Consider the following 11,349-nt stretch of genomic DNA (forward strand, 5'->3'; position numbering starts at 1 on the left):
ATCGGCATTTCCAGGCAAAGTCAATGGGACAGGCAGGGATGAAGGAAAATGCATTTTGTTTATTCAAACAATTGTTAGTGTGTCATTAGCAAATACATGTGAAACTTTTATAACAGATTCCGGGGTTGCTAAAAAAAGAAAACATGCACTGGATTAAGCAATGAAATACTGTTTTTATTCATGGAAAAAAGCAGAGTGTTCCAAATGTCCAACATCTGGCATCTGTACTTTTTTGTATGTGATATTTTTAGTGTAATCTCCATCTATGCCACATAATTTTCCCTACGATTTGTTGTTTAGCACGGTGACTATGTGATTAAGATGGTATAGGTCAGACCTTGATCTATCATGAGAAATGACTGGATATGGAAACCTCTGTTTCTGAGGACAGACACAGTAAGTTGGTTAGTAGCATCTACAGGGTACATATCTGTACAAATATATATTAGTATTTTTACTTTAATTTAAAAGATCTCCTAATGATAACCTTGTGTAGAATTGCTGTAACGTCTTCAAAACCAGCTTCAATAAAACCTCTAACTGCAAAAGCTCTTGTGGAACATCAGTCTGCAAAGCCTAGGACCCGCTGCCACGGGGAACCATGGCTGCTTGGCTGAGCAACATGACCTGAGGTCTGCCAGCATGTATGGATGTCATAGGACCACCACAAAGGACTGGCTGCGACCTGAAACCCCACTGATGTCCCACCAATTTCAAGTATAGCTCAGAGCTGGAATCTAACTTCTGTCCGTTTCTAAACAGAAAGTCTTTTCTAAGAGTAACCCTTGAAAACTCATTTCAGATCTTGAGGGCCAGCTGAGTGCTTCCCAGACTCAAGTGTGTCATCCCCTTTGAATGTTCTAGAGATCCTACATGGACCTTAGCCACACTTTCCCATGGTCCATTACTTCTCTTGAGAACAAGCAGGCTAGTCTTGCTTCTGCCACTAAATTAACCAGGAGGCTCTGTCTTCTTCCAGGGAGCAGGACTTTGACCCTGTTCACTGCTTAGAGAAAGCCATGGGTTAGACTCTTCTGGTGTGCGATCTGAGGGGGCTGCTTAGTCCCACGCAGTGCTGAGGGGGGACCAGGGATATTCCTGCGTTGCTCTCTACCCATGCTCCCACAGGGTCCTGCTGGGCAGAGCTCACACATGGGTGCATCATCCAGGGTTTCTGCCTGCTGGGCCACCTACCCATGGATGGAGAAGGGTGTCCCAAGGCAGCAAAAGCCAAGAGAAAAACTTTCCATCCTGGATTGTCCAACTGCTGTGTGGCTAAATAACACCAGTCTGCCCAATCTGGGATGGACCTTTCCACCAAACATATCTCAGATCCAGGGAAAGCTTTGTTCCTCTATAACCCACAGATCTCACTCCCTTAGAGTAAAAGGCAAAAACCGTCTCTGACCTCAGCAGAGCCCTCAGTGGACTTCTGCAAACATTCATTAATAAAACACCACACTTTCCTGACTGCTCCTGTAACTTTTGCCACATGTTAAGCCCCTCAGCAAGGGGTTGGTTCAGTGGTTTCAGGGGTCTTTTTTCCACAAAGATAAATTAAAATTCTACCTTTGACAAATTAACAGGAAAACTTCCCTGGTGTTTTTTAGCAGGTGGCTCTTCCCACATCACAAGACTCAAAGTTCCTTGAAAACATGCTATTTTTACTTGGCAGAAAGGCGAAAGCAACCGACCGAAAGGTGAGAACTCAGCATGTGGGCTCGATAGACCACGCTTCCCTGCTAGCTCACCACCGCTCGTTCATCCAGGCAGCTGCAGTGGGAGTGAGGATTTTTGTTTTGGTTTGGTTTGGTTTTCCTTCTGGGAATGCCAGTCTGGACAAAACAACCCTTCTGAGTCTGCACTCACTGTTCTGCAGTGGAGCCAGGGCTGCCCCATGCCACCAACCACCACTGGACTCTCTCCAGTATGTCCCACCTGCAGTGGAGAGAGTCCAGCAAAGGGCTGTGAAGATGATGAAGGAACTGGAGCATGTCTCCTATGAGGAAAGGCTGATAGAGCTGGGACTGTTCAGCCTAGAGAAGAGAAGGCTCAGGGGATAAATACGTGAAGGGAGGGTGCAAAGAGGACAGAGCCAGGCTCCTTTCACTGGTTCCCAGTGCCAGGACCAGAGGCAATGGGCACAAACTGAAACACAGGAGGTTCCTCCTGAACATCAAGAAACACTTTTTTCCTGTGAGGGTGACTGAGCACCAGCACAGGATGCCCAGAGAAGTTGTGCAGTCTCCATCCCTGGAGATATTCAAAACCCAGCTGGATATGGTCCTGGGCAACTGGCTCAAGGTGGTTCTGCTTGAGCAGGGAGGTTGGACCAGATGACCTCCAGAGGTTCCTTCCAACCTGAACCCTTCTGTGAGTCTGTGATTCTGTGACTCCTGCCACAAACAAACCTGCAGCTCTGACAGTGGGAGAAATCTCCCAGCTACATCCTGGAAACTGAATTTCCCAGTGATGAACACAGGACTTTTCCCTGATCCCCAAGTCAATCTTCTTTCCACCCTATTGATAGGGAGCATGCTCAACAAATCAAAGTGCAATAACTGCAAATTCAAGAGGAGCTGCTCATTTGTGAGCAGCCCCTTTCCCTCGGTGGTGGCAGACTGGTGTGTTCCCATGTGTCACCTCCACCACGGCTACGGTAGCAAGCCTAGGAAAACAAGTCCGCTGTCAGCAGCAGCCTGCATTGAGTCTTGAAAAGTTGTGGGGACCTGCAAAATGAAAAAAGGTTAAAGCTTGTGTACCAGTTAGCATCCTTTATGATCCTTTTGTCTTTCTATTAATCCAGGAATGAGGAATGATCAGCAAATTCTGCTGCCAGTTTAGCTATGCGTAAGCGCTGTTGTCCTGTAGGCAGGCACACAGCTACCTTATCCCATCCCCTCTACAGAGGGAACCAAGAGGTACGTTTCTCCAAGTCCTGGGGTGCTCAGACTTTTATTAAATGCCATAAATGTTCCGTCTGATAGATGGTGCAGAAAGCTGGTGGCTCAGAAGTCATTGGAGAAGAGACCTTTTCTCCCTGGATTAGCACTATTTTTCTGTTGGAACAACTGAAGAGGTTGCCCCTCAGGAATGAAAGGACAGCCTTATCCCAAGGCACAGGCCTGGCTGTTTGGAAGGAGGAATTTGTCAAAATAAAGTAAGAATGCCTGGAATTTCACCTGGTTTCAGCTCACGTTCCTGGTTTCAGGGTAAGCAAGCAAAGTCTGCAAGCAGAGAGCGGCTGCTCAGAGATGCCACCCTGTCTGCCTCGCTAGTTTCTGCATTCCTGGCTCGATGGCGTTCAGCTTCAGCCACCCTTTCTGCCCTTATTCTCTTGACACTTTTGAAATGACAAATGCAATTTAGACTGATTAGAAGTAAATATATTTGGATGTAAGTTGTGGTATGGAAAGGGCACTTCTAAGTCTTAAAAATTATCACAAAGATTGTAAAGAGAAGTTTTTATTCCTCCTGACACAGCTAAAAGAAAATGCTACTTGAAGAATAAGAATCTCTGGCATCTCGTGATTCAGGGTAGATTTGGAACTATTTTCTCCTAGTTTAAGTCTAAAGGCTGAACATTTTGTAGATTGTGCTACTGATACCCTGCCCAAGACACACGGAAGCTCACCTGGTTACTGATCAGTCAAAGGCAAAAGTGTTCTCACCTCTAAAACCCGCGTCCGCTCCATTGACTTAACTGGGGCCAACAGATCAATGAGCTGACACGTATTTGTCTGCCGGTCCTGTTCCAGCAGTACAAATGCACGCGCTGCCTTGGCTCTGGGTAGATAAAGCAGCTTTGATAAGGGGTCTGTCGTGTCAACAGCACATGGTGTACTTCCGCAAGCTGCCATGCTCACAACCAACTCACTGTATTTGCATTTTGCTCTCAGTGGTGTGAATTATGCCTCAACCGGTTCCTGCACTTGCTGGCATTTTCGCAATGCCCCTATGAAAGTTTGTATCCCGACCCAAGCAAGCTGCTCTTCCTTCCTGTTCTCTCATGCTTTTCAACTGTGTTACTTTAGGGAGAAGGCTCTGACATACCTTCTTAGCAAAGCCATCCTGCGCAGAAAGCCAAAGGGAGATGCTTTAAAGGTGACTGGAGACAGTGACAGTCCATGACATGAAGACTTCCATACATCATCCCAACTGGGGTTCCAAAACGGTCAGTCCATTCTGAAACTGAAACTGGAGGCTTAGGTCTTGCTTTTGCCTACCAAGGATCTGCCAGGCTTGCTCATGTCCTGCCAATACGTGACTGTCAACTTTTATTCTGGTCCAGATTTTGCCATCCCTGGCTCTCTTCCTATGCCTGCTCAGGCCTTGTAAATATTTCACCACATTAACTCAGTTTCTACCATATATTTACAAAGATTTGTGACCTTTAACTGTAGTCAATCATTCCCCATGGTCTAATCTGTCTCTTTCTTCCCACAGCGTCTTCATCATGCTGTCGTTGCCTGTAAATGATTTACCCAGCACTTGCAGAGCACCAGCTGTATCCCTTGAGGCACGCACAGCTGACTCGCAGTCCTGGTCTGGTTTAGACTTCCCGGATTTTCAAGTGTCTCATTCAGATCTCCTTGTCCTCTATTACATAAAATCATACAATCATAGAATCATTTAGGTTGGAAAAGACCTTTAAGATCATCAAGTCCAATCGTTAACCTAGCACTGCTAAGCCCACCACTAAGCCATGTCCCTAAGTACCACGTCTACATGGCTTTTAAATACCTCCAGGGATGGTGACTCAACCACTGCCCTGGGCAGCCTGTTGCAATGATTGACAACCCTTTCAGTGAAGAAATTTTTCCTAATACCCAATCTAAACCTCCCCTGGCACAACCTGAGGCCATTTCCTCTTGTCCTATTGCTTGTTACTTAGGAGAAGAGACCAACACCCACCTGGCTACAACCTCCTTTCAGGTAGTTGTAGGGAGCGAGAAGGTCTCCCCTCAGCCTCCTTTTCTCCAGGCTGAACACTCCCAGTTCCCTCAGCCGATCCTCATCAGACTTGTGCTCTAGACCCTTCACCAGCTCCGTTGCCCTTCTCTGGACACACTCCAGCACCTCAATGTCTTTCTTGGAGGGGCCCAAAACTGAACACAGTACTCGAGGTGCGGCCTCACCAGGGCTGAGTACAAGGGGACAATCACTTCCCTGGTCCTGCTGGCCACACTACTTCTGATACAAGCCAGGGTGCTGTTGGCCTTCTTGGCCACCTGGGCACACTGCTGCCTCATATTCAACATTTGCTCCTCATCTTCAGTCCAGCAGGTTATTGGCCATGTTAGAAAGGCTCTGGACACGAACTGTGTTACGTGTAAGTGCAAAATGGATAGCAGATTATGTGAATGGAGAAGTGTAGATCACTGACGTGGAGTTCTGGGAATGAGCCCTATTTAAACACACCCTCACACACATATATGCTTTTATATCTGTATGTGGTCACAGTATTTGCATGTACCTGGGTGTATTTTGCATATGAAGTTCAGCATCAGTAATTTGAGGACACTCAGCTCTATCTCCCATCCTCCAGGTGAGTTTATCAGAACATTCTTTAAGTGTCGAAACAATCTTTAAAGTGAATTTAATAAATATAAAATTAAATTAAAAATTTACATTAAAAATTAATTTTTAAAATCTTAAATGTATTTATGTAAAGTGAATTTAAATAAAAACATGTTTGAAATGGCAGGACCTATGGCAAGAAACACAGCTAGCCCTGGAGACAACATCCTGTCTCTGTGCCTGGCTTATGTGCAGCTGTTCCTTCAGCCATCATCACTGGGGCAACAGGCAGGATCTCCACAGCATCTGCACCTAAGGCAAGGGTTTAAACCCCAGTCTGGAGGCCTGTGAATGAGTTTAATGTTTCACTTCTCAGCACTGCTGCATCTACATCCCTTTTTATCTTAGTATTTTTCCTGGTTTTTGAGTGCTTGGATGAGGTTGCCGATAGGAATGCCTATTACTGCCCTCTCCAGTGGAATTTGGAATATTAAAATTTATATTTTAGGAGGCTAATCAAGACCAGTAGCTCACCTTATTGCCGGAAAAAAAAAAGGTATAATATTAGGGATAAGGCTCTGGAAAGTAAACTATCCACTGTGATAAACAGTTTACCTGGTCAAAAACCTACCAGTAAAAGTTGATGCATTTATTGACCACATCCGCTGAGCCTGGGATTAAGTTACAGGTCAGACATACTATCACAGCAATCATTGCCCAACAAAGCTGCAGGTGAACTTCAGATACTTAAGGGCACATGGACACAGGAGCCAGGAACCAGGCAGAACACCCCCAACTTGCTCAGACCAAGCCTGAGAACAAGTCTTTTGACCCCTTTTATAAGTGAGCCGATGGCTACAGCCGATGCACAGAACGAAATGTGAATCTCAGAACCAAACCCAGCGGTGATCATCATCATCTAAACTGGTTTCGAGGCGGGCGGCTGAGTTTCTGCATGCTTGCTGTATGCCTGCTGCAGCAAGGCTGGCTCACAGCAGCCGTCGGAGAAGCCCTTTGGGAGCAAAACCCACCGGTGTGGATCAGGACTGTGACACCACGAAACAGGATTCCTCCAGAGACCTGCAGGGAGTCTGAGCAGGGCAAAATCTTCCTTAAATACCTGGAGATCCTTTAAAAATGTGTTCCGATGCTCCATCCGGTGCTCTTACAGAAACCTTGTGCCCTTTTCCTGTGCCTGGGGAGGGGGGTCTGAAGACCTGCGAGGTGGTCTCCAAAGGCCGTGGGAGCAGCTCCGGGCTGCCCGGGACCTGGCGTGAGTGACCACTAGGTGTCACGGCTGTCCCACAGAAGCCACCTCGTCCCAGCACACTGGGAGCAGCGAGAAGGTCCCTCCTCGGCTGCCAGAAACCACGCAGTCCTGATAAAACCCTGCGGAGTCTATGGCTGGCTCTACCCTGCCTCCAGGGAGGGAGCTGAGATGGGGACTTCCCAGGGTGTCACCAGAGCCACGGTCCATCTCCAGTGCAGCACGCCGAGGGCACGGAATTGGAGGTGCAAGACTGATTTTTCAGATAAGCTTGCGAAAGTGTATTCGTAAGACAAAACGTCTCATAAAACAGGGTCAGTGTTCCCCAGGTGTCTCAGTTTACAGGCCGTGCACACGCTCCAGGACAATGTAATATCTCTTTAATGTGGCTAATGGGCATTGTACTCCGTACTTCAGGTTAACTTCCACATGTGTCCTACAACTGTATTTAGAGTCTCAAACCTGTTCCCCTTCTGTGGTGTAATTTCCCAGGATGAGTTTCCCCACTTCATTTCCACAAAAGAAAAAGTGACAAATACTTTACATACTGTAATTTCCACCCAGATCACAAATCCAGTATTTCAGAGAAAATGGCCTGCTTTCTTCCCGGTCCTTAAAAGCGCTATTGTATGACGTTTATCTAATCCTTTTTTTCTGCTATGTTTATCACCAAGTGTTCAGCCAGGCGTATGCTGGAGATTGTGTCTGTGAGAAAGGAGGCAGCTCAGACGTTTACTCTGTCCCTGAAGCACGCTGGCTATCGAGCACCCCGCAGGTCTCCTGCTCTTTTTTAGCACCGTCCACACGCCCGCATCCAGCCAGCCCCTCTGTTTGCTTTTCCACTGCTGGAGCTGGGATTCCGCTCACAGGGAGGCTGCTTCCATTGTGATCTGCTTCATTATTAAAGCTTTTTCTTTTTTTAGGGTCTGTTTTCAGGATGGCATGTGGGAAATGCACACCACCTCCCAGTAACGTAAATTAATATTAATTGAGCTCTGTGACGGATTCCCTGTGAGTGGCTTTGCAAAGATGTTCCTGCAGCACATGTCAAGAGTTGTTAACACATCAGCTGCAGCACACCCAACACTCTGAAAAAGATTTAGGAGGGACTAATCCCTCCGGTGGCAGAGCTCTGTTGGCCTTTGACAGAGTTACGTCATGGGTGAATTGAGCCTCCATTGTCTAACATCAGACAGACTTGGCACCAGAGGAATAACGATGACAATAGCAGATGAGCATTATATAGGCAGAGCTGGACACGCGTGAGTATCTCTCGTCCCCATCCTCCCGTCGTTTCAGGAGTTCCTGAGCCCGCTCGGTTATCAGACACGTGTTCAGAAAATTGGAAGTCAGCACAGCGGGGTGCCTCCCAGCGTAGGCCTTCAGGCATCCTAGTAGCTTTTCTCTCTTCTAATTACACACATCATTTCTGATGGCAACTTCATGAAATGAAACATAATTTTTATTTTCATTCCAAAAGTCACTAAAAGGACTTGCTGCTATGGTTCACCGTGATTTGGCATACAAGAACAGGAACCGTGGAACAAAACAAGAGCGGAAGCTGTCACTTTGTGATGCAAGCACAGACTACATTAATCTTCAATAATTTGTGCTTTCCTTGATGGCATTTTGTCGGGAGTTTTGCTAGACAGTGAGAGGAAGTCTGGTGCCATTATCACAGAACTGAACACAGGTTTGGGTGTGATTAAGGGGTGACCATAGGCCATTTAATCTCTCTGCACCTCTGAGCATCACTCCTCCCTTCCATCGCACTCTTCTCTGACAGCCTGTCTTTTCCTTTCTGCTCGTACAGTGCCTGGTATGGTAGGACAGTCTCAGCTGAGGCCACCAGAGACAATAGCAAGCTCTTCTGATTCAGAAGCACTGGTGGGTGTCTCATGTAGGTGCCAGGATCCCAGGGCAGTATCTTTGTGTGAAATCAAGAGAGTTTGCAAATCTATTTGGATGACTTCACATGGGAAATGCACAGAAGTCAGCATTAAAGGGATATGAGAAATGAACAGAACTTGCTGTAGTCCACTTAGGGAATAAATTGTCAGAAGTCTGCAATTAAACCTTGCAGACAGGAAGCCTTCTGCAGTAGGGTTACTTGCTATGTGGAATGCTTGACAGTTAAAATTGAAGTCTGTTGAACTTTACTACATAAACATATCTGTCTTTCTTTTCACTTATGAGTCATAGTAGTCCATTTTACTTATTTATGTGAGATGAAGCTTTAAGAAAAGTTTTAAAAAGCAGAAGTGTGGCCACGGCTGATGCTGAACATACCTGTCAGCAGGAAAACTCAGTAAGATGTTAGGGAAGGAATGATTTTTGTATGTGGACTGCGTTTATGCATTTTGTGACAATGTAACTTAAACAGCATAGCCTTACATCTTCAGAAATTGTGAAATTTAGAAGGCAGCTGGTCCTAACACTAAGCAAACACAATGGAAAATACAACGTACAAATAATGCTCTAGCTCTCTGCAGGGCGTTGTACTCCTGTGTGGGCAGCCAGTCCTCTCATGAATTTTTATCATTACCGGTCTCGAGTCCCAGTGCTGTTTGCAGCCTGCAAAACCTATCTGTCAAGATTCAGTGCCAAATATCACTAAGAACAAGTTCAATGGCTCAGGAACCCTCCAATTCAGCACAGAGAATACAATTAGATAATAGCCTGTGCTCTTCCTGGAAATCAGCTGTATGTTTCTGTTGCTAACATCTAGCTGCTTTAACAGATGGTTTAGAAAATTGGATTCCATTTCCCAGGCTGAGGACATGAAGTGAGCAAAACAAAGATTTTTTTAGGCAGCACCCAGGACAAGGCTTGAACAAGTGGAGAATTACCCAGTGGTTTTTAATCTAAAGACTGGAAAAAGCTGCTTGCATTGACTTTTTTTGCATGTCTGGGATCAAATCCAGAAAACCTCTCAAAATTTTTGATAAACTTCTCAACTTCAGCATGGGGTCGATGGTCAAAACTGACTGACTTTTGACCCAGAACAACAGATTGATTATGCCATTAATCCGGGACATGAAAAGTATCTCGCAAGTTCCAACTCTACCAAAGTCAGATGAAGAACTTGAATTTAGGTTTCTCTTTCATTCTATGGAAAGTGCCCCAGTCCCAAGGTTATTGATTATTCTGATGATCTGTCTCCAATTTTTCATTACAGACTCCAGAAGATGTCCATTTTATCCCTAATGGAGAACACAAAACATTTGAGTTCATCAGAATTAATAGGATGGGGATATAATTGAGATGCTGACTCTGAATTTTTTACTACTGAGTTCAAATGTTGAAATATTTGCTACAAAATACATTTGCTGGAAATATCCTGCAAAATACAAGCTGCTGTAGCTCCAACTCACACTGCAAGCCAACCAGAATACTGTTTCGTGCCCATAGCAGACATCTGTCAATCCTTGTCAGTGTTTCATCAACTAAGAGATTTCAGTATCTGCAGATGGAAAGACCATACCATCGAAATTCGACAGCTAACACAGACATTGCTTTTGAGAAGAAGAGCTTCAAAGATAATTCTGAAGCACCAAGCCAGTACATCACAGATAGATATTAATTATGATTGTAAAGACCGCAATCCAGCAGGGATCATGAAGCATACATTTCCAGTCCGTGGCACTGTTGTACAATGTGGTGATTTGAGCACGAGAAGCTGGCATACCATTTCCCTAAATCCTATTTATACCCCGCAATTTTACAGCAAATAGCTCTGTAAAATGCATCTAGTTCCCATCCACGTACTATAAAAGCAAATATACCAGAATACCAGACACAAATTTTCATAACTGACATCCACCCACAATCTCAAAAGCAGAAACATAAAAATGCAGCCCAAATAAATCATCCCCAGAATGTATGAAAAGTAAAATTGCCTACAAAATGAGGTCTAAGAGCCCTTTTCAAAGCTGGAACCGTATAATGTTTGGCTAGGGCCTCTCGACACAAGGGTGCAAACATCTGGAGAGTCTGCCTCACAGTCTAACATAACATGGATTGACCTCACCCCCAGCAAGCATGAGAGTTAGAATTAATATCTGCTTGTGAGAAAAGAAACCTGGTAGATCATGCTCAGGATACTTTGGTAGGACTGCTGGGAGGAGACAAGCCTTGCCAAGGGAATAACATCTCAAAGCTTGAGATGGTTATACTTATTGGGAGCTTCTCAAGAGAGGAGACCTATTTAATGACATATCTGAGGTCAGAGCTGAAGGATAGAGTTGGGTGAGAAAGAAGGCAGGCAACAGCAGAGCTTTTACACCACACCTCAACACTTACGGGCAACCTTTGCGTTACCCAGAGGTCTCAATTGCCCTGTGGCAACCATGACCGTAGAGGAGGCTAGACGAAACCTCCTTTCCAGGCAGTTCAGGCAGCAGCGCTAGACAGCTGGCTGTAGTAGAAATGTAAGATCGGAGCCTTTGACAGGGTTTGTAGCTTCCTTCCATTATAACTATGTTTTTTATTAAATGAGTTGTATTTCCAGCTTATCCATGGGATTTGCAACAGTGCTCCCAAGAAAGTCACACAATAGACAC

General features: G+C 45.3%; 1 long non-coding RNA gene across 1 annotated transcript; it reads right to left on the reverse strand.

The window, feature by feature from the left end:
* Positions 1-1,813: 1,813 nt before the first annotated feature.
* LOC142599937 (uncharacterized) lies at positions 1,814-4,292 on the reverse strand. Its single transcript, XR_012833437.1, has 2 exons — positions 4,054-4,292; positions 1,814-2,729 (listed from the first exon to the last, which is right to left on the reverse strand). It is a non-coding gene; the product is annotated as an uncharacterized LOC142599937 (long non-coding RNA).
* Between the last annotated feature and the right edge of the window lie 7,057 nt (positions 4,293-11,349).

Source organism: Balearica regulorum, chromosome 1 (genome assembly GCF_011004875.1).
Source record: "Balearica regulorum gibbericeps isolate bBalReg1 chromosome 1, bBalReg1.pri, whole genome shotgun sequence".
In the NCBI taxonomy this organism is placed as follows: domain Eukaryota; kingdom Metazoa; phylum Chordata; class Aves; order Gruiformes; family Gruidae; genus Balearica; species Balearica regulorum.